Here is a 13,004-nt window from a genome sequence, read left to right on the forward strand (position 1 = left end):
GTACATAATGGAGAGCAATGTATGTGGTCCTTTGAGGTGTTCCCCTCTTCTTTTCTTTCAGGAGTGATGTACAAATGAAGGAACCCACCTTTTTCTGTAGCCGAGAATGAACTCATAGTTGACAGTGTCAGACTGCATCATGCAATTCTGCTGTTGAGGAGTTGCCATATGCAGGAACAATGCACTGCACTGTGGGCAGACCTTGTTGCATCAGTAAATCACGTCAGACTACAGGACAGAAACTATGAGCACGTCCAACACCGTGCCACTGATATGATACATGCTGCATGGCAAAGGGCTGCAGCTGTGGCCAGGGACTGTGGTGGCACTGGTGGAGGGCCTGCAACACAACAACTACTCTCAGCCACCAAGGAGTTCCTTGCAAACCTGGGATCAGCCACCAGCTTGCAAGCATCCATCACCCCATAGTTTATGAAGGTGGGTGGCACAGCTTCCACAGCAGAGGAATATCCATGTAAGCCCACTGTGGTTATCACTTTAATACTATATCAGTTATAGTGGCAGCCTTTGCATACCTGTACATGGATGTCAGGTCAATCTGCATCGGGAGGATGTGCACACATACTCTGACTGTCAGCAATGTAGGCAGTATCACAGTTTGTGCTGTACATGTTGGTATATGCACATATTATCCTGCACCAGTGCCACATTTGTGTTTGCTGACAATACCTTCCCCCCACAATTCCATAGGTACATCTGGTGTGGCCAGAGTCCAACATCCTGTAGCCAGTGAGTGTGAAACTTTTTTTTTTATGGCTCCTCTATACTGTAGGAATGTTTAGAGCTGCCAGTTTGCCCTGGACACAACTGTTCAGCTTAGCTATAGTACAGTACTTGTATGTTCAGTTGTGGAGAGGTTCACTGCAGTGCATTGACATGGTAATCACAGTAGCGTATTTGCAGGAGCTGTAACATATTTGTACGTATTTTTGTGAAGGGGTATGCAGTCTACTATACAGGGGGCAATATTATGGTGGAGATGATAGCACTGTTTTTTAGGTGAAGGCCCATCACATGCACAGACATGTCACTTATCTCACAGGTGTATAGCACTGGCAACATTAATTGGACATAGCTGCATTGTATGTTGTTAAGGGCCTGTCTTGTTTGTGTGTGTTGTGGTCTGCTTGTGTGTTGTGCATGGGATCAATAATAAGGTATGGTATGTATAATGCGGTTGTGGCACTTAACCTGTATGTGTGTGCATGGACCAGTAGACATAATAGACATAATAGTGCATGTAGTAATATAGTCATGTTGTCTTCTTCCTCACAGGTGATCTTGGGGCTTGGAGTCTGTCCCCCCTCACAACCTGATGTCAGTATCTCATCGGACTGTGATGATGATGGTGGCCATATTGAGGCACAGGTGGGGTTGTTGGGGGCTGAATCTGTCCCAAGGATTGGCATCCCACTTCCTCCCCCAATGTCCCCACACACAGTCAATATGCCCACACATACCCAGTCCCCTATGCCCACAGATATTGGACAGTCAGAGAGTGGTGGCATCAAACAGGAGAGTGTGGTGACTATGGCATCTGTTACTGTAGACACTAGCCATAGCCAGAGAACTGGCAAGGTCCTACATAGGCAGACTGACAGGGGTGCTCGAAGGAGGACTGCTACCCTTCCACCACCTGTCACAGGTGTCACATCATGAGTCACTTGACGCATGTTTTTGTCCATCATGAAGGCACAGGCATGTTCTGAACTCAATACCAGATGGATGCTCAGGATCATGGATGCATCATTTTCTGGCATCCATGACTCCATCCACAACACTGGTCATGCCATGGATCATTTTGCCAATGTGGTGGACAGACAGTGGGGTGACACATTGCAGTCCTTAACTGCCCATTGTCTGTGCTGGAACATGTGGTGGGAGTAGGGTTTTGGACACGTGGGTGTAGGTCAGTACCAGCATCAGCTGAGAGTCCACGTGGCCATGCACAGTCACGCTCTCATAGTGGCAGTACCACCAGCACTACAGAAGAAGGTTGCTGTCCACACCTCAACGTGACAGGCTATGGGCATGTGGTCCTGGGCAGTCCCATGTGGGAGATGGTCCCAGCAGACACCAGTCACCATCAAGTAGTACTGCATCTGGCCCTGGGCATGGTGGTGCCAGTGCCACTTCTAGCAGTGTCAGTTCCCGTGTTCATGGCTGGAGATGGTGAACCATACATCCTGCCATTTATGGTCCACAGCTGTCCAACCATACTCTCATGTAGGGCTAGCACATGGCTTGACTGTGTATGCGTATGCACTCACACATCACTGTCACATCCAGGTCACCAACAGACACACACACACAGCTCCTCTCCATGGCCCAGCTGACCAGAACCCCTCCAGATACACACATGAATTCAACTATGTGGCACAGCCTCGGCCTTTGGCAACACCACACCACACCACACCCTGTGCATGTGCTTATACCTATGCCACATTCCTGTCATCCATCCCATTGATGCAAGGGCATGCAAATATTTGTCTGATGTACAGGGTGACTATAGTACATTTAATGACAGTTTGTAGTGCAGCAGTGTTATGCCCTGTAAGGTGCCTTTTGCTGGCGTGTGTCATGAGTAGACATCAAAGTGTATGCACCTTTGTTCCGTGATGCTACATTGGTGGTAGTATTGCTGACTGACTGTTGGCTCCCACACCTTTTTCTGTTTCTGTTTCAGGTGTCTGTGTGCCTACACCATGGACAGCTGGTGCCAATACAGTGGCTCAGGATGTCATGGTGCCAATGCAGAAATGTGACTTAGCCAAGGTACAGTTGTATATGTGCATATTTACCTAGGTGCATATGTGTAGAATAGTGTGTCAGGTACTACGGGGGCAGACAGCATGATCTTGCATGCATACCCAGTGACACAATATGCTACTCATTATACATGTTACCTGGGAGTTCAGTAGGATCATAGGTTCATATGAGGTTACTAGAGTGATGTCCCTGGGGAACTTACAAGGCTAACCATTATTTTATCCCAGGAAGAAACATCAGTCAGCACCTGTTGCCCCTGTCAATGAGGGACACAGGTGGTATCCCTGGGACAGAATCTTGGTTTCCCATCCACTCATTATCACCTGTGCTTGAAGAGGGTCAGCATGGTACTCTGACATGTATGGGAAGTCTATTCCTGAGACAGGGTAGCCTCTAGGAGACAAACCTGTATCACCAGCAGGTTGTGTTGATGTTGCATATCAGATTCAGGTCTGTCATGCAGGTAATGCACAAGGGGTTAGACTTACAGATATGAGGCAGCTGTAGTAGGTCAGGGTCTAACATTGCCTTGTAGGCATGACACATCCCACCTCTGAACAACCAGTCTAATACTGAGTGGATCAATAGTGATTTGAGCCTTTCTGCATGGGACAGCTGTTGGAGGCCATGGGTTACCTTTGTGAGGTATTTAATGGCCTTTTCACTTGGTGCAGATGTCTGTATAAGTGCATAACAAATGCAGCATTGTAATATTGTTGTATGGAGTGAGGACTATAGAGAGGTAATGACCACCTTTTTTCTGGATGCAATCCCTTTACCTGTGAGATGAACCATGTACAAGACTTTACTGACCACTGCTGCTACATGATGATTAAATGAGAAACTATCAACCTTGAGTGCCCAGGTCTTTCACCACAGGTTGTGTGTTTAGGGGGTTGCTGTTAATTTGGTAAACAGTGGGGCTGTGTCTTTGCTGAATGGCATGATGATAAAGGATTTTGTATTTAGCTTGAGGCCAAGACCTTGGCACCAGTTTGTACGTGAAGTAAGACCCTCTTGCGGTATGTTAACATCATTTGGTGAGTGACTAATAGACAGCACCCAACTTACAGTCATCCACAAACTTGATCATTACCTACAAATGCTGGTTCATGCCTACATACATGCAGCTACTCACAGGGCCTCAAAATGTATATGTATATATATATATATATATATATATATATATATATATATATATATATATATATATATATATATTGTACACACATAGGCATGGCAAACTAGGGTTCCCACCTTATCAAATGCCCAATGTGGGGCATCACATTTTGTGGTAATATTGGCAGGCGATGCACACACACACACACATAGACAAGACAACTGCACTGCTGCAACGTGATATACTTAGACACACAAACACACTCACAGAGTTGCCACTTTTGAAAGTTGAACCCCTACCAGCCTACTTGTATATACTATAGTGCTACATAGTTATTGCATGTCCCACTCAGCTTAGGTGTTTGGAGAGTGTCTCAATGTGCTTATAAGGTGGATGAATCAGCAGGCCCTGTAAATTAAGCCAATTTGGGGGTTAACAGTTAGGCACAAACCTTAAAATGTTTTAGCATTGCACACACATAGGCAAGACATACACACTGCTGTAAGGGGATATATTTATGCACACGCACAGAGTTGCTGTTGTTGGGATTAGAGCCTCTACCTATCTTGTTGTACATACTATAGAGCTACGTACCTATTGCATGTGTCTGAATATGCTTCTAAGGTGGATGACATCAGCAGGCCCTATAAAGTAAGCCAACATGAGGATTAACAGGGAGGCATGGGCTTGCAAATGTATAAGCATTGCACACACATAGGCAAAACAGACACATTGTTACAAGAGGATATACTTACACATACACACACTCAGAGTTACCATTGTTGGGATTTTAGTCCCTACCTATCCAGTTGTATAGAGTATACTGCTACGTATATATATTTCATGCACCCCAGAGCTTATGTGTTTGGGGAGTGTCTGCCACTGCTGTTGGAGTGGATGACATCAGCAGCTGTTGACAGGGAGGCCACTGTTGTGGAGGACACTAGTCACAGGGCCAAATAAGCCTGTTGGGCATATGTATGATGCTGTATGTGGAATATCTACACACACACACACACACACACACACACACACACACACACACACACACACACAGTGGCTGATGTGAGATTAGAACCCCTACCTAGTAATACACAATAAAACTCACCATTCTAGTTGCACACGTCACTGGTAACAATTGGTGTGCAAGTGGCTGCACCACTACAACTCTGTCTCTCGATATATTTTATATATATGTGTGTGTATATATATATATATATATATATATATATATATATATATATATATATTACACTACATCTCTGTCTCTCGAGATATATATATATATATATATATATATATATATATATATATATATATATATATATATAGGTCTACTATATTTCATTGAAAACTCATTTCACTGAAACTCATTTCATTGAAAACTCATTTCACTGAAACTCAACTGCCTGAGCACAATTCACTGAATGCTCACTACACTGAGAACTCATTTGACTGAAACTCATTTCGTAAAAAGGTATATGCCCTGTTCCCCACTTTAGTGTGATCCTGAAGTTAGAGTATATATAGTAGGGGGTGGAGGGCAAAATTCCCCCACATTGGTTGGTGTGGGGGGTGTAGCCCCCCACATAGTTTTGGTATATATTGTCTTCTGGTAAGAGTCATTCATTCAACTTGTAAGTATCCATGTCTATGGTTTATAATGTTTAAAAATAGGTGGCGGATATGCCCTCCACAGCCTTCAATGTGGGGGGATGTGCCCCCCACACCACCACTTACTATATATACTAACTCCAGGATCACACTAAAGTGGGGAACAGGGAATATACCTTTCTACAAAATGAGTTTCAGTCAAATGAGCTTTCAGTGAAGTGAGCTTTCAGTGAATTGTGCTCAGGCAGCTGAGTTTCAGTGAAATGAACTTTCAACGAAATGAGTTTCAGTGAAATGAGTATTCTATTAAATGAAGTGGATATATATATATATATATATATATATATATATATATATATATATATATATATATATATATATATATATATATATATATCTGTATAAAAATCTACAGGTACATATACATATTGTATATGGGCCACATGCTGATAGATAAGGGTAATCATGTCTGATGGGAATAAGGAGAGACAGGTATATTTAGCTGTCTATATGCACATAGATGTATTGAAATATCATTTATATAGGCAGATAAGGCTTCAGACATGGACTGAAATTAGATAAGTGTAGGAGCATGCCCAGTGTGACCATAAGTACTTACAAGTGGACTCCAGTCCAGACCTACCTGTACTCCAGTCCAGTATTTAGTGTGCTGCAGCCAGTTTCCTACTGCACCTGATTGCACAGTCTAGCACCTTCCTGATAGTATGCCCAATGGATTCCCCAGCTTTGTGCTGGTTGTAATATGTGACTCATACCTAGGGTATGTACAGATTGTATTAGACTGAACTGGGTTTTTCATCCTATGTCTGGTACATTTTACATAGCAATGTGATCTCCTGGTACATCAGTGGCAGATCATTATAGATTGATGTGAGGAACTGCTGACAGACATTAAGTTACTGACTGCATACACAGCAGGAAACCCATGATACTGGACAACCTGTTCTACTCTGCACTTTCTACATTTATGTGGCCAGTAGTTCATCCTTCTTCTTATCTGTGGACCTTTGCCGTAACACCACACACAGGGTTACAGACTTCACAACTCTGACTGTACCTATTTTGCAGGATGTCCATCATTGTGCCCCATATGTCTGCTCTGGGCCTCAGACAGTTTGCTTTGTATTGGTATAATAATTCTACATGCTGCCCATACCTCACAACCTGTTAGAGCAAGACATCTGGACAAAGCCATATATAAAAGTTGGACATAGGCCCAATAACAGGGACATTTTTTAATAGTGGTTTTACAAACTTAGGCATTTGGTAGAATAACAGGTTTTGTATTAACATGAATGTTCTGAAGGGTATGAAGTCTGAATCTCAAATGTCTGTCATTATTTTCTAATGTCAAGCTTTATTGATTTTCCACTAGTTTGCCAGGAAACTGCAATGTTATGAAAAATGGAGCAGACATATGAGGCAAAACTGTGCACATTCTGTGAAACTTTGTACATCTGAGAGGTATGCTGGTGCCTACTGACTTGTAAGTATTGACAAAGTTATGTGATGGCCTTGACATCCTGCTGCTACTTTGACTTGTTACAACCTGCTGTTCTACTAGCCACTGTGTAGGTCACTCAGAGCTATCTGTAGACCCTTCTCCCTACATTATCTCTGGCTTTGTCCAGCTTTCTTGCAGTAACAAATTGTGACACATGGACAGTCTGTAGAACTCCTACCATAGGTGTAGCTCACATGCAAAATAGTGGCACAGGCAGTCTTGAACACTGAACACCATCAACCATGGTAATATACTTTGCCCACTAAGCCACAACAATGACCTGACAGTGCAGTTTAATTCCTGACACTATTAATCATAGATGTACATAGCACATTGATCCCTGCATATTGTGGAAATGGAACATGCCACCATGTTGATTGGGACAGCCCTAGGATTGTGTGGTCTGCTGCTATTACCTTGCAAACATAATGTTAATGCAGTTGTATGGGAACACAGGTATATTAGGGGTAGGGGACTCTAGCATTGACAGTCATGCATCTGTCCTATGACCCCACTGTTTGTCATGTCCCTCACTTCATGCAGTGGGTTTTGCTGCCTTGGGGCTTACTACATATTATGGGGTGGCCAGTATTGGGCTGAGAACTCCTATTGTCCCATATAGCTGTCAGTTGTCTGCAGGTTTCCCAGTAGCCCATCTGTTCCCTAGCATACATGCAGCAGGTCCATACATATGCTACCATAGTGTAGTACTCCATACATTTGTTGTAAAGAAGAGTGAATTACCTTGTGCCTGCAGTAGTTGATGTCTCAGTGCTTCAAGGTTGAGTCTGTCATATGCATGCAGTACACAGCCAATATATGGTAAGATACAGGTTGTGTGTTGTTGCTGGCACAATTTTTACTATGTATATGAGTCGTAGTGAGGTGTCATTTCCTAGGTCCCTAGGATGTCAGTGCATGTGCTATGTGTTGCCTCTTTGCCAAGGCCTGGGCATACTGAGCATACCTACATCTGCCTACAGGGACAGGCTCAGGGGGTCCTTCTCCGAGTCGCCCTGTGGCTGTGGGGACCTTGGCACTGGTGGGGGGCTGTGTATCCCTTCCCTGTGATGTTCCTGCCACAGCTCTTTCCGCAGGATCATATTGTGTAGCATGGCGCATACTATGAATATGTGTGCACATGTGGCTGGAGAGTACTGCAGGACTGCACCAGATATATCAAGGCAGTGGAGCTGTGACTTGAGCAGCCCAAACACACACTCTATGATGTTCCTAGTTTAATTGTGTGCCTCATTATAGCATTCTTTGGTAAGTTTGTGTGCATTTCTGATGGATGTCATCATCCATGGCTCCAGTGCATAGCCAGCATCCCCCCCAAAGATGGCTGTACAGGATGCCCCCCTTGGAAAACATCTGGTACAGCTGTGATAAGTGCCAGATGTGGGAGACATGATTACTGCCAGGGCTGCCAACACACACATTCATGATAATGCCCTGGACATTGCACATGACCTGGCAGTTGATGGAGTGATACTCCTTGTGGCTGCTGTAGACTCTACCCTCATCACCAGGTGGTGCTTTGATGTGGACATGAATGCAGTCTATGGCACCTACTACCTCAGGGTAGTGTGGTACATTGTGGAAGGGATGCATACTGCTGGCCCTCTAATCAGGGGTGCTGGGTAAATATATGTTATCACTGGCATGTGTTTGCATGACAGACAGGAACTGGAGGAGTACCCTGGATGCAGATGCTTGTGAGACCCCCATCATGTCCCCAGTAGGTCTTTGAAAAGTACCTGAAGCTAGTATTCTAAGGTTTATAGGTTTATAGGTGTTTACTAGGCTAACGACCACAAGGGCCTTTTTAAGCCTAGCCATGCATCCCAAATCTCTGACGAGTTCTGATACCCTTGATAAATGTAAGCATGGGCCTGGAAGATGAACTATTTACAGGTTACCTTTTTGCATCAGAGATATTTGTCCCAAGGGCTACACATACCTTTGTTTCCTATGGGATGGGTTCCCCTCCGTTGGCTCTGGGTTTGAGTTGAGGGTGGCAAAGCTCAGTGAGTTCTTGTAGTATGTCTCTGTCCATTCTGTAACACTCTACTATCTCCAGCTCATGTAACCGCTGGAAGGTTACCCTGGGCCTGAAAATTCTTCTCCTTCTCAGTCTAGGCATATTGTCAGCATCAGCACCAGCACTGACCTCAACCTCTAGCACATACAGATGTAGCAAAGTAGCAGCAGCCCCTATCATTTTGTCAGTTAAAATTCCCAAGGGTGTACTCCAATGGTGCAGAGTATGTAGGAAAAATCAGATTGAAGGGTGTATGCATACTTTATAGAAGTGTGCTGCAGATGCAAGCCTGTGTGACTGGCTGACTGTGATGCATTCCACCTGCCAGGTCTATCATTGAAGGTTTTGAATAGCCTAGTGTCAGTGGAACAGGGCTTATTAGTCATTAATAGTTAATTGACTTTCCCAGGTTATTTCCTTGTATTTGTTTTTAATTTCTTTCACTGCTAAACACTGGGGCGAGGCACACAAACCAGCGGCACAAGTATAAACAGTGCCCAGCAGTTTAGACACACCCCCATGCACAGGCATGCTTAGCTTTGCTTAAAACAGCTAAAACACATGCCACAAGACTAAACAAAACTTAGAAGCACTGGACACAACCCCTTACTTAGCTATGCTTAGCTGAGTGCAAATAGGCACCTCTGAGCTCCAGTCCTCTTAAACACACTGTGACACACCCATTTTGATGTCAGATACCTAATCTACTAACACCAACACAATTCTGGCCCTACACAGGTTGTATCTGTGGACACAGTAGCTCTTTTTGCTATTCAGTAACCCCAGTTCATTTGCATACAGCTACTTGAATAAACCCTGGATACTTCATTACTCCAGGGACTGCCTCCTTAGCAGCCACTGAAACCTGTCATTGTACACTCTGCATGCAGGACACTATAATGGATTATATTTGCAAATGTCTTTTCATTTTTTTAACATTTTAATTATTTATTTATTTATTTGCATAATGGCATGTTTGCATGTTGCTGCATGATGTGCAAACATAATATATGTATAAAATAAATATTTTTAATGCTTTGCATTGCTTTTTGGACACACTGGCCATAGTTTTGGCCATTTGCATGCCTACAGTGCAATATCCAACCTTATTTTTAGGCTTTTACAGCCCCTGTTTAAAATTTACATTTTGGTACATGTTTTTTTCCATGTACATTTCTTTTTTTAAAACAATTTTTTTTATCAAATTTTTAGCAGTATAACATTCAAATACAGAAATACATTGTAGAAATTGTGTATAATACAGAGAGAAAAAAAACAATTATTTTCTAATAAAGATTTTAAATTCAGCCACAGAATATAAGAATAAGATGTTCTACTAGTTATGGTTTTAATAGTCATCATTTCTAATTGACATAGTTCAGCAAGAACATTCTTAAATTCTGTAAATGAAGGAGAGGATTCAGACTTCCAATTTCTGGTTATTATTTTTCTGGATACTGTCAAAATAGACCATACTAGAGGATATTTGACTCTTCTGATACAATTAGGAATTGGACTGTTAAACAAAATCAAGGATTTAGATAAAACAAATTTGTCAGAGAAAAGTGCTTGAAGAAAATTATTATTTTTTTCCAATATTGATCCAAACATATACAATCATAAAACATATGTGACCAGTCTGCTTTGGTTTCTGATTTACATTTTCCACACAATATATTTTCTTTATTAATCAATTTTAGTTTATGTGGTGCATAAAAAACTCTACTGAGAAATTTCCATGAGTATAGTCTCCACCTAAGTGAGGATGTAGTCAGGCTGGTTGATTCCATAATTATTTTCTTATCATCATCAGAGGGTGAGTTATTAGTTAAGGTAAAATATTTCCAGTAACTATCAGGCATATTTTTATTTCCTTATTAATTATTCTATAGATTCTTGAAAGCTTACACTTAGTATATCTTTATTAGTGGGAAAGCTTAAAAATGTCTTAGTTTGGGTGAATATGTTTTCAAATTTAGTGGAATGTAATTTATTTTATCTGCCATGAATTGTTTATATGCTTGGAGCTGTAGCCATAAGTTTTTGTTTAACTCATATTTTATTATTAGATAGTCTAAAGGAATTAATCTATCCCCTTCCAAAAACTGGTGCCAATAAATACGATTTTTATCTTTAAGCTGAATGATGTCAGAAGAATACGATGATGGAATAACATCTTTTGTGTGAGTAATAGGGAATAGTATAAATAACCAGTATTTGTAATTCATATTTTATATATATATATCATTTTGAAAATCCTTTAATAAATTGTTCATATACTAGGGACAGTTATTTGGAAGTTTGTTTAACATAAAATAATTTTTTAAAATCCAAAGAAATGGATTATTCAATATTAAAATTTGTTGGAGTTAGGCCTTTCATGACAATGAAAACAAACGGCTTCTTGAAATAGTTTCCATCTAGCTGAATAGTGTTCATTAATTAGTAAAGAAAATGCCTTAACAACAGAAGATTTAGAGTATGATTCTATATCTGGCAACTGTATTCCTCCTAGAAACCAGTCTCTTATATGGTTTATAAGAGCAACTTTAGGTTTATTTGGATCCCATAAAAATTTCAATATTAACTTATTAAATTCTTTTATCAAAGTTGGTGTTGTTAAATATGTAGATTGTATGATATAAAGAATCTTCGGTAATATGATCATTTTAATAATCGAAAGTTTCTTGTCTATTGTAAATAAAAATTGATTCCATTTGGTTATTACATTTTTTATAGAGGAAATGCAATTGTAGTTTAATTTTATTATATCATTTATATTATTAGTTAATATAATTCCCAAGTAAGTGAAAGAATGTGTTTTAGCCAAATAGTTTGTAAATTTCTAATCCCAATGGTTAATGCTTGAATGTATGGGAAGTATTTTTTGTTGTCATTAAAAACTAGTCCAGATTTCTTTTGAAAAGATTCCATGACATCAAAGATATTATGTAATGTTTCATTCGTTCCAGAAATGGTAAGGAGTATATTGTCAGCAAATAATTGTACTTTAGAAGATACTGCTGAATTCAAGTTAAAAGCCTTTATGCCAGAATTCATTCTCATATGGATGGCCAATGGTTCCATAATAAGTGTAAAAAATAGAAGAAAGAGGGAACATCCTTGTTTAGTTCCTCTATTAATCAATATGTTTTGAGAACTATAAGAGCCAATCTATATATAAGCCTGACTTTCCTTATAAAGATATGTTATAAGTTGTATGAATTTATTGGAAAAATTAAACATGTCTTATGTATAAAAAAGGTAATCCCAATTAATTTAAGTCAAAAGCATGGTTTATGTCTAAATTTAGAAGGGTTAAATTTTCTTTTGAGTTAAAAGCATGGTCAGTGACTGTTACCACTCTTTTGATACTGTCATAATTGTTTCTATTCAGGATAAATCCTGTTTGATCTTCTTCTACTAAGTATGGGAGGAGTTTCTTTAATCTATTAGCATAAATAGACATGAATATTTTATAGTCTACATTCAGTAGAGAAATTGGTCTATATGAAGTACATCTAGAGGGATCTGTGTCACTCTTTAATATGGGGATATAAGAGTGTATTTCCATGAAGGGGGTACATTAATTACATCTTGACATTGCAAAAAAAAACCATGATGGAGTAAAATCAATGCTTCTTTAGGCATTATCTTATAAATTTCTGGAATAATTATGTCATTACCTGGAGCCTTATTTTGTTTTAAAATGTTAATTTGGTGTTTAATTTCTGACAATGAGATTGGTTTATCGAGAACACTGGTTTGTAGATCCATTAATTTGATTGTAGTGTATTTTTAATAAAAGATTTTACCAAATCTTTGGGATCTAAATTAATAGGGCATTGATTAATTTTATTGAAATGTTGTTTAAACTCCATTAAAATATTTCCTATTTCAATTACCTTCTT

This window comes from Protopterus annectens, chromosome 5.part0 (genome assembly GCF_019279795.1).
Source record: "Protopterus annectens isolate FY-2018-M chromosome 5.part0, PAN1.0, whole genome shotgun sequence".
NCBI lineage: Eukaryota > Metazoa > Chordata > Ceratodontiformes > Protopteridae > Protopterus > Protopterus annectens.